The 10,918-nt window shown below is 43.0% G+C and overlaps 1 long non-coding RNA gene across 1 annotated transcript in view; it reads right to left on the bottom strand.

Moving 5' to 3' along the window:
* The window catches only part of LOC133625333 (uncharacterized), a 35,229-nt gene extending 24,587 nt beyond the window's left edge, over positions 1–10,642 (bottom strand). The window contains exons 1-2 of the long non-coding RNA XR_009818653.1: positions 10,580–10,642; positions 4,563–4,666 (exon numbers count right to left, since the gene is read on the bottom strand). This is a non-coding gene — a long non-coding RNA (uncharacterized LOC133625333). The remainder of the gene's footprint in view (positions 1–4,562; positions 4,667–10,579) is intronic.
* Between the last annotated feature and the right edge of the window lie 276 nt (positions 10,643–10,918).

Here is a 10,918-nt window from a genome sequence, read left to right as displayed (position 1 = left end):
TGGGCATGTGCACACACTCTTTGGACTGCAACACTTCATTATGAAAGGGAAACTGTTGTGGACTGCACAATTGAAAGGCTGTTTTGATGACACAGATTGCTTAGACAGAAAAATGTACTTTCCACCACTATTCTCATTATTGATGCCTTTACTTTTGTAAGATAATATAAAAGCATGTATGTGTGCTGGAACTGTTCCTTGCAGTACTTTCTTACAATACATTTTAGAATCAGGATGCCAGTTAATAAATCCATGAGGTGGGAAATATCACAAATTGTTTTATTTATAGGAGCTAAGACACCTGGAAAGCTCCTGAATAAGTTTGGATGACACTCTCTTCTGGGTGCCCTAATTATAGGAGCCTCCTTGGGGATATTTCTTGGGGGTTAGGTAACTTTTTCATGGATTTTTTTTCCCTCCCCCTGTATTTTTCTGTAGTTTTGTCCAAATGTGAACCATCTGCATTCAAAGATAGTAACAACCATTATACTACAGGATGAGTTTGTGCACCTGTGATTAAGGCATATGCAGTAAAACACTGCACCACCCAGGGAAGGTTCCCCAAACAGAAATTGCAACACTCACACGCCAGAGGATAAATGAAGATCCAAAATGGCAATGAAGGAAAGCTAAAGGGCATAATCCACAAAATGCTGAGTGCATGAATTACAGCCCTTAGCTGAGCCTGATTTGTGTGGCCAGCACTTACACAGCACATAACCCAGGCTGACAGTGACCTTGACAACATTGCAACAGTACTATTTCTTACAAAGGTTTTCAATGTATTTCTCCCAAAAAGAAAAAGCAATCCTCAGTATGTGCCTGTGAATGATCCAAATAGAATATGGCTCTTTGGACATGCCAAATGTCTACCTCCTTTCTTCTGCCCTTGATAAGTTTTGGGGAGTATAAAAAGCATTTCCCTGTTGCATGCATTCCCTTTCCTCCTCCTCTTGGTGCAGGGCTGAGCAGCCAAGCAGCACAGAGGAGATCTTGTTCCAAGTCCATCAATGCAAATGCTGGGGTCCAGACCAAGCACCTTTAACACCAAAGTGTGACAGTTTACACTCGCTCCCTTTTGCTGTTTTCATCCCATCTGAATTCCAGCTCTGCCAATTCGCTCTCTCACATCCGTTCTCAGGCTTGGTATCGACACCAATTTAATCACATTCCTTCCATCTAGTGAGTTGGAAGTGTGAGGTTATGGAGAAACCAGGAGAAATTAATCTCTTCCCCCCATTAGCACCAGTTATCACCATGCTTCTCTTGTGATGTGGCTGCTGGTGTTCAGATGGGTGGCAGAGTTAACAGGCTCCATCAGCTCTATCAAGAGACTGTCCTGAGCACATTATTGCTAAAATAACCCTGCAGATAGGTACTGAGCACAAGAGGCCTGGAAAACCAGTAGCATTTGGGGCTCAAAATAGGAATACAGATCAAACAGATTCCCTACTCAGTTTGGCACTCCTTAGACCACAACTAGACACCTTTTCCAGTTCTGAGCCCTCAAAGCTGCCCCAAAGGTAGTTAGGGCTGGGGTGCTAGCCCTGTGTAGGAGAGGCTGAGGGACTGGAGCTTGTTCACACCAGAGAAGAGATGGGTTTGGGGAGAACTAAAGAGCAGGATAGTAGCAGGAAGCCTATGTTAAGGACTATGAAGCGTCCAGGAGACACAGATGATCTGTGTGGGACTTGATGGAGGCCACCCAGTTTCCATGTAGATTTCCATACTGCAGTAGCACAGAGCAGTATCTACACACAAATCAGGTTTTCAGGCCCTCTGTCCTACTTCATATACCAATACAGCCAAGCAGATTAAGAACAGGCAATTGTGACTGGCTCACTGCTCTCTACTTAAAAGAGGGACTAGCTGAAGTGCTCCTTCCCTTGGAAAAAGCAAAATATCATTCCTCCACCCCCAACCCCTACCCAGCATCAGTAAAACCAGACAAGCAACACTCCTACAGTATTTACTACAGTTCCTAAACAAATGAATTTGGCAAAGTTTGCAAGGACCCTAGAATAAGAGATTCTTCCCTCAGTTCACACTTCTTGTCACCTAAGCAGGTGGCACATCTCCCAGGTTTGTCTTCTCATGGCTTTTTTTCCATTTCCCTCCACCTTAACAGCTGTAAACATCTGGTAAATTGTGCTATTACATTTCCATTAATGTTAGCAAAAGAAAAAAGTCAACTCTGCTGACAACTGTCAGTGGATGAAGATTAAATCTTTATATAGCACGCAGAGTTCTACATCTTCCAGTACAGCCTGTGTGTTGTTTCCACCCCTTCTCAACAGTAGCTTTCATGCAAGAAAGAAAAAAGCTTAAGTAAAAAAGAATGACTATATTTTAGCATTACTGTGTTCACATTGCTGTTCTCTCAGGCTTCATGATTTATGCTATAGTTGGCAAACTATTTCTGTTTCTGCTAGCAGCACAGGAGATAAGTGGAGTTACTCAGCCCAAATTCCTAGGAAAGGCAAAATAAAGTTTTTTTCCACTTTGAAGAAATACTACCAGGTTTAGTTTATTTACAGCTCGTAGTGTAGAAAGGGTTAAAGCCACATTAAATAGCAATGCACAACTGAATGCGTGGGAGGCCTACCCTGACATAAACATGGTGGCACAGCGAGTGTTAAAGCTTTGTGTATAGTAAGTTGGGGCTTGGAAAAACATCTCAGTTGGGAGCAGTTGTGGAAAATCCTGAAACACGAATCACTAACTCTTCTTCTCCTTCCCCCTCCAAAATGGTCACTTTGGAGAAAAAAACCCCCAAACAATGAAGCGTTGACACTTGACATACTCAATCCATCCATAAATGTAAACATGCCTGAACTGCACTTGGATCTTTCTTTGACCAAGAAGCATGTGGAAGCAATTACCTGAATGTAAATGTGATAAAGAATGGATGAAATGCAAACCAAATGATGCCTTATTACTTAATGTAAAGAGACTGTTCTGCGAGATCAAAGTTGTGCAGCACAACACATAATGGGCTCCACCGGAGAGACAGGCTTCCCAGACTGGTTTAAAGCACAGCTGCATTTGGATGAAATGCCAAGGAGACAAAATTGGTGCAATTTTACAGAGTTTCCCAGAACCTGACCTATGATCTTCAATAACATCTTTTCTCTCCTCTCACCTTCTCCCGCTCTCTGTCATTCCCAGATACTGCAAGGGTGGTAACAAGAAACTTCCTTGGCTTTGCTGTGGCAGAGGACAAGAAGTACTCTGTCCCAGGAAGTGAAAGAAGTGTCACTGTCAGCATCTCCTGCAGACACCAGACCAGGAGAGACCTCCTCAGTATATTTGTATGGCACATCTTGTGACTGGGGCTCCATGTGCCCCCTTGCTTCCTGCCCAGTTGGTACTTCACCACTCATTTAAGTCAATAAAATCAGAGATATTCACCCAAGAACTGAAGCAGAAGAGAAACCCCAAGAGTGATTTCCAAACGTTTTCCTACCACAAGCCATTTAATAAAATACAATTCCCATCAAAAGCCTACTTTTTTCTCCACTACCTTCTCTAGGAGTCATTTTCCCTCTCTCTCACTTTACACTGATGTATATTTTTCAAGAAGTTGTATGCAACACATACAGGAAGGTATGTTGGGAAAATGGGGTAGTGACTCCTGCAAAACTCCACAGCAACATCTAAATGTGTCCTCTTGGCCTTTCCTTGCCTCCCACGTCCTCTCCCCAGCCCAGGAGCCACTGCTTATTGCTTTGACTCAACTCTTGTTTCTGATGATGTAGACTGGGCCATCATCTTTGTCAGAATTCTGTAGAGTAGCTAATGCAATGACTGACAGTGCTGGGTCTCACCATAACAGAAATCAATAAGCAATAAAGTTAAATGTCCAAGTCATGCATAGAAAAAGCAACCTGGCATTAGCCTCTGAGCATTAATTTCTATATATTTTTAAAAGGCACATTTAACCAGGGATGTTGGATCTTTGGTTAGTGAAAGGATTAAAAAAATAATGCAAGTCAAAAAGAGCACACACAGAATTAATGCTGCTTAACTCCCACAGCATCAGCTCTTTAAAAGAGATCATGTATGTTAAACTCCCAAAGAGACTATTTTCTTTTGGTTTTCAATTACATGCAATAATGGGGATCATTTTGTGAAGGAGTCTGATGCTTGCACTTCCAATACAGCCCTGGGTACTGTATCCCACTCATGCTTATTTAACAATCTCATAAATAAAAAAAAGCCCCCAAATTATGACTGAATCAGACATCTTCCCTTCTCATCAGTGAAGAACTGTTAAATGTTGTTATCGAAAAACTCATTGTTATGCATTATTTTTGCAGTAGCCACAGTGTTCAAAGCAGCTTAGGGAGCAAATATAAAACTTACCACCTCAGAGAATACAGAGTTTACAGTGGTTTGATCACACAAACACTAAGTCTTTCATTCTAGAGGGGTTATTCAAGAGAATAAATATTAAACCGTTACCAAGCGTTTGTACTGTGAGATCATAACTAGATGTGAACATGACACATTGCAAGACAAAAGAAAGAGGGAAAAAAATGTAACCATTGAATACAGCTCACCTGGGCAAGCTGTGTGCTCATCCAGGTGCTGCTACAGCTTTTCTAGTTTCCCTTCTTCTCCTCTCCAGCTTGCTTGAAGTCAGAAACTGGAGGCCCAGGAAAAGCTAGGATCAAGGAGATGGGGACTGGGGTCAGCAGCAAATTGGCAGCACTGACAGTGCAATTCAGAGTGATGGCAATTAGGCAAAACCAACCATCAGCTCAGAGATTCCCTGTCTTAAAGCAGTAATTCAGCCTGCAAACATGACCTTAAATTCACGTTTAATTATTCCTTTCCACTATTTGTACACACACCCACCCACACCTCGGCCTAAATTCAACTCCAAACTAGACAAATGAAGGATTTGAGGCTGCTCCCATGCTAACAGCTGAGCAACTCATAATTCACTGCAATGGGTATGGGATCAGGCCAACATCTCCCAGGTGAGACCAACACTGGGTTGGCAGCTCCTCGTTAGCTCATTAGCTTCATTACCTTTGGGTAACGGTCAAGTCAGAATAATTTGCTGTTATGTGGGTCGTATGCTTTGGAGCTCGTTTTGTGCCCTGCAGAGCACTGTCAGTCCATCATTTCACTGGCTGCTCAATTTTAAAATGGAAAGCTCCTATTGCTGGCACAAGGGCTCACTCAGAGACATGCCTCACGCAGAACACACTGCGTGGCCACTCCTGTACTAGCGTGGCCTGGTCTCATCCTTGCTTTGGAATCAAGCAAAAGTGGATTGTCCTCAGGGAGAACTTTATTTAAAAAACATAAGTTTTGGCATTTCCTTTAAGCTCTAGGTTCTTTTCTAAGTTAACACTTGGGCTGTGAGGCTTTTGTTACTCTTACAGGATTGTGATGGCAGTGATTTTACCGAAAGGCTAAGATGTTAGTTGTGGGGATGGACTTCAGTTTAGTATGTTGGTTACAATTTAGTGGGTTTGTACTGGTAGACACTGTAGGGCAGGACACATCTGTCCCTAAACAAGCCCAAATACACAGAATCAGCTTTATTGTGCCACTCCTCTTAAATTCTCAATGATGTGTCTCCCTGTGGGATTAATTCACAACTTCAAATCCATAACGCTGGAGCCTGCTTTTCATGTAGGTCGTGGTTTAGGCCCATCTGAGAACAAAGAAACACAGGTAGCTTCTCAGTCACTCCTGAAAAGTAACTGAGGGCAGCTAGAAATCCCCAAGGACAGGGAGGGCTCCCTTGCCAATTACAGTCCTGGGCACAACAGGCAGGACTGCTCGACCTGGGGAAGCAAACCAAAAACCCTACAATGTAATACCCTACCAACCCACTGCATTACAAACAGAAAACAACACAGAACAGGATGATGATGAAGAGCACAGCACACTGAGCCCTGTCAGACCACCTTGTCCTCATCTTGTGCTCACACATCCCATCCTGTATCTCCACCTCCTTCCTCCCCTCAGGGTGCAGGGCGGGGTAAAAGGCGGCTCTGCCCCGTGCTCACCTGTGGCTCAGCAGCTCCACACAAATCCAACACAGCATTCAGCACCTAGTAACTGCCTTGACTTCACAGAGATGTAACTGAGAGCAGGATCTGGCCCCAGCCTCTCAATTTCTTAAGAAAATAAGGGGGTTTATTAGGAAGAAGAGAAACTGAAAAGCTCCCAGTGGCAGGAGCTGAAGGACCCTATGTTTGCAGAACGTACCAGATAATCCTGAGTAGGTCTGTTTTAGCTGCCTGAATTCATCAACCAGAGTGACAGATTCTAGGTATTTTCTCCCAGCAACACCCAGTGCTTTCTGATGTTGGGTACCTGTGTTGCCCGATGGACGATTTCCCTGCTATCTGTTGTGCTGACAGTCCAGGAGCCTGTCCTGACAGCAGACATGTTTTTCCAGCCTTTGTCTTGCATTAATTCTGGTGCCCATCACGTTCCCTGTGGACTGCTGGTGCTCAAAGTACCCTAAGAGTGGTCCAGGTGACCTCCTTGACATCCACTTTCAACTACAGAACCTGGATCCAAGAGGGTGCTGGCAGCAGTGCATGCAGATGGGAAGGGACCAAGGCTGGGCACAGCTCAGGACACAGGATTTGGAGCCTCTGTGCCCAGCCAACTGAAAAACCAGGTTGCTGAGGCAGCCTGTATTGTAGAGAGGCAATCTTCAGTCATTTGGGAATTGGCCATTTCATTTCCTTTTAAAGCCATTTTCAGGATTTGTTATTTTTTTTTTCCCTGGGTGATGAGAACTTTCATGACATAAACACGAAGATCTGAGAAGCAGTTTTGAGAAAACTGATGCTGAAAAGAAGTTTCAGCTAACACCACCGAGTGACAGAAGGCTGTGACGGTGCACACACCATCTCAACCGTGTGCACAGTGCCCAGGGCTCCAGAAAAGCTTTGGTGCTCCTTTCAGGCCACTTCACTGTTCTTAGACACTTTTTATGGCCATGTCACAACTTCAGAAAACAGACTTCACCCTCTTTTAAACCTGACCTGCTCTGCCTAATAGCGTGAGGACACAACCCAGTGCCTGCAACATCACAGCCACTTCCAAGATGAATTGGATTTGTCAGTCTCTGGGCTGTGGTCTTATAATGTGCTATATTATTAAGTTTCTTTGCCTTAAGTTGCCAGCTAATGGAATCACTTCTTTGTCTTTATTAGAAAGAGTCCCTAGCTTTATTAAGTTATATAATTTACAACCAATAGCATAATCAATAAACCATTAACAAACATGTAACCTTAGACAAACCTCTCCTATCGATTTCCTTCCACATTCTCACAAGCCTGCCTTTGGCCAAAAAACCCACATTCAGTCCCAGTGGCAACCCCAAAAAACACTTAATGCATTAAAGTGTGGGTGCCTGAGGACAAATTGTTTTCCTTGGAAATAAAGCTGGCTCTCTGTTAATGGTTGTTTTCTGCATTTTAGAGGGAAACTTCACTTCTGTCTTTTGTGCCTCATCTTTGCAAGGAAAATACAGCAAGTTACAAAATGCAGTAGTTACCACACAGTTTAAAGTGAACAGAAATAATCTCTTAGCATTGTCAAAAAGGGATACTGTAAAACCTGTGTTAACTGATGATGATTAACCCTGGGGTTCCTCAGGTGAGCTCTAACTAGCTGTGCGACTATCAAGCTTGACCTAGCTCTGTTTCTGCGTTAGGTAGGCAATTGTGTTTAACATCAGGCAAGCAACTCATTTTTCTACCACAACACCTTATGTAAATACATTTTCCAACTGCATAAAAAAAACCCAAACAGCTTCTGATGTCTCTTGAGTGAGGTTTTGCAGATGATACCGATACACCTGCAGTTATTCTTTCGATGCAATCAGGAGAGACGGTATTTTATTATCCTTTCCTCTCTGTTTTCAAGACTGTGCAAAAAAAGCCCCTGTCTGCCAGGGAATCTGTGTGCATTATGGCACAACAGAATTGCAGCAATGATAATCTCACAGGTAATTTAGAACTAGACTGGAGGAAGCAACAGAAAAAGCATCGCAGGGAACATTCCTGCACGAGCAAGGAGGTAGAGCAGACGTGCATCTGCTCCATCTTTAGTTTCAGTGATTTGGTGAGGACATACACATAATATCTGGAGCAATGAAGTGCTTGATTTCTTTTGTAACCTGTATCTTCAAGAGATACATTACTGTAAGGAAATTTTATGGACTCTGCTTTTCTTTAAAACCACAATAATTTTTTGCATGATGGTGGTGAGACGGTGGAATAAAACTTCCCAGTGAATGCTGGGGACTAGTGTGCAGAGTTCCCACATCCCCTTTGGAGACTTTATCATTTAACAGCCACAACTCCCCTTTATTAGATCACTATAAAACAAGTGCCTGGAGGGAGTCAGAAATGAATTGAATTTTGTAGATTTAAATGATTGTGTGGGACTTTTTTGGTTTAATATATGCCCTGGAGAGGTTTGCTACTAGAACTTGGGAACTTTATAATAAGAATAATTCCTTAGCTAGAGATCTTTATCTTGTTTTATTAATGATTCACTGGGGGGTTATGCTGGAAAATTAAGGGAAATTCTTTAAAAGGGTATTAGATCAAATGTTCTTATGGAGACACACACAGAGATGGTCAACAAAGATTCAGAGGCTGGTGAGGTAAAGGGTTTACTGTCTCTGTGCTGTATGTACAGGGCAGCTGACTGTTCCTCCACGCTGTTGGTGTTGTCTCCAGGTAAGGCTTTGTAGGATGCCTTCTGCTTGTGCACTATAGTCAGGCAGCAAGGGGAATTCACATCACAGTGGTTCTAATATCCCTTAGCTTCAATGGTATGGGCCAAACTCTGCACCCAGAACTACTTTTTTTTACATCTCTGCCTTTATCCCAGAGCTTTCTCAGCACTATTGCTCAGCTCCAATGCTGCCACATCAGTCCCAGCACGTACTATTTATAGTGCCCACAGTTCCTACTGCATTTGGTGACCGTTCAAGGTCTCTAAACAGCAACTGTGTGGTCTCAAAGGATGTGTCATTTGGAGAATCACAGAACCTGAAGGGTTGGAAGTGGCCTTGAATTCAGATTCAGTTTATAGTTTGCTTGTGCAAAACATTGACTGCGTTTCTGCCACTTCTAGTTGCAACTGTAAAGGGCTTTGAAAGCCTGTTTCCTGTATCATATGGTTTTACCTGTGATCACAGCCCACCAGTTAGAATGACAGTATCAGGGAACTGAAGGAACAACTACAGCCCCCACGGCTGAAGCTAAGCATATAAAAGTAGCAAGGCAATTAGGAGCATGCAGTGTGGCATTTCAGGCCCGAGGAGGGTGAGGTTTTTTTCATGCAGCTAGGATTAATTCCCATTGACAGTCAATAGAAATGAAAACTGAACAACCCTGTAAGCTTTGGACTCGCATTTTACTGTCAGGCCTCCATCAGGATCTAAGAAGAAATTGCTGGTAATGGATATATTTACCATCACAGCCAGTGCTTCCAGCTTAAACATGACAGTAGAGAAAGAGAAAGCACGCTGCCTTTTGCTTAGCAGGGACTGCAGTGAGAGTGGTAGACATCAGAGGTGTCCAAGAAGCCAAATTTGGCCCATTCACTGACAGCATTTGCTCCTACATTCTGTAAAAGTGCCATCCACCAAGCACTCTTTGGTCCCTTCTTGCTGTTGTCACACCATCCCCGTGTCCACAACAGGTGAAAGTGGCCAATTCTCTCAGCCACTTCCTCTCTGCTTTACACAAATGCCCAAGATAGCTGTAAAGTTGGATGTAAGAACTCTCCTGGGAGGCTTGAGAAGAGCCCAAGGCTAAACTCCACTGCAATAGCTGCTCTGTAGCTTAGAGGGAATCTTGATCCTCTTGGGATCAAGTCTCCTGAGAATGATTTTGGGATAATCCAGGACAAAGAGTCCCCTATGCTTAACATTTTTATGAGGGCAGAATGAGAGCATTGTGGAGAGCATCACACGCACTTTACTCAGCATAGATCTGGAAAAAAAAATGTCAAAGGAACTGAATTTAAATTCCTCTAAATGCAATTAGAAGTGACAAGATTTCTCATGGTGAGAGACTGCATTAAAGCAAAAGCTAAAAGTTCCCATCCAGTTCATATAAAGCCTTAGGTAGCTATTGGTAATATGAATTAAATTAATCAAAATGGGTAAAAGCTAATGATCCTCTTGGGAACAAAATTAGCTCCTTAATGAAAGGAATGGAGTTCAGAAATTATAATAGAATATTAGCAGATGTGCCCTTTGGAAATTATAAATTTGCAAAACCCCCTTATGTAGATATTAGTTTGAGTCAAATTATCACTGAATCTGACCCTGGAGATGTGATGTGAATACTCACACTATGATCTGCTTGAGAGGGCCTGGAATCCTCTGTCAGCAGTTCTGCTGGGCTGGGTTGGGTGCCACAGGGCACTTTCCCAAGTTAGCAGCAGGGGCACGGTTAAAACCCAAAACGTCTACTTGGAATCTGCCAAGCTCTTGCTAAGGAGTCCTACTGCCTCTTGTGGCCTCTGGGTTGCAGGGAATAACTATCCTACAGGAGAGATTTATAGGAAGACTCACATTTCAGTAGTCCATAGGTAGTCTGTGGGGCCATCCCAGACAATGGATGTTCTGTTCAGGATCTGGGTCGCTACCTTGAAACCAAAGCACAAAGGACAGTTGATCAGTGTGGATCTGAGAGTGGTGAGAAAGAGGAGACTCATCAGACATCCTAGAGATATCAAAGTTATGGAAAACAAACAAAATCCCTGAAAACAAACAAATACAAATACGATGAGTTGCTCATGTTGAGGCTACAAAGAATTTATGACATGTTTTTATGGCTCTTTCCAGCCAAGAACTTTTCTCAGCCATTTATGGAAAACATAAAATCCACTGGGAGTTAAATAGGATAAAAAC

Source organism: Colius striatus, chromosome 4 (genome assembly GCF_028858725.1).
Source record: "Colius striatus isolate bColStr4 chromosome 4, bColStr4.1.hap1, whole genome shotgun sequence".
Lineage (NCBI taxonomy): Eukaryota > Metazoa > Chordata > Aves > Coliiformes > Coliidae > Colius > Colius striatus.
This window is presented reverse-complemented; position numbering and strand designations above follow the sequence as displayed.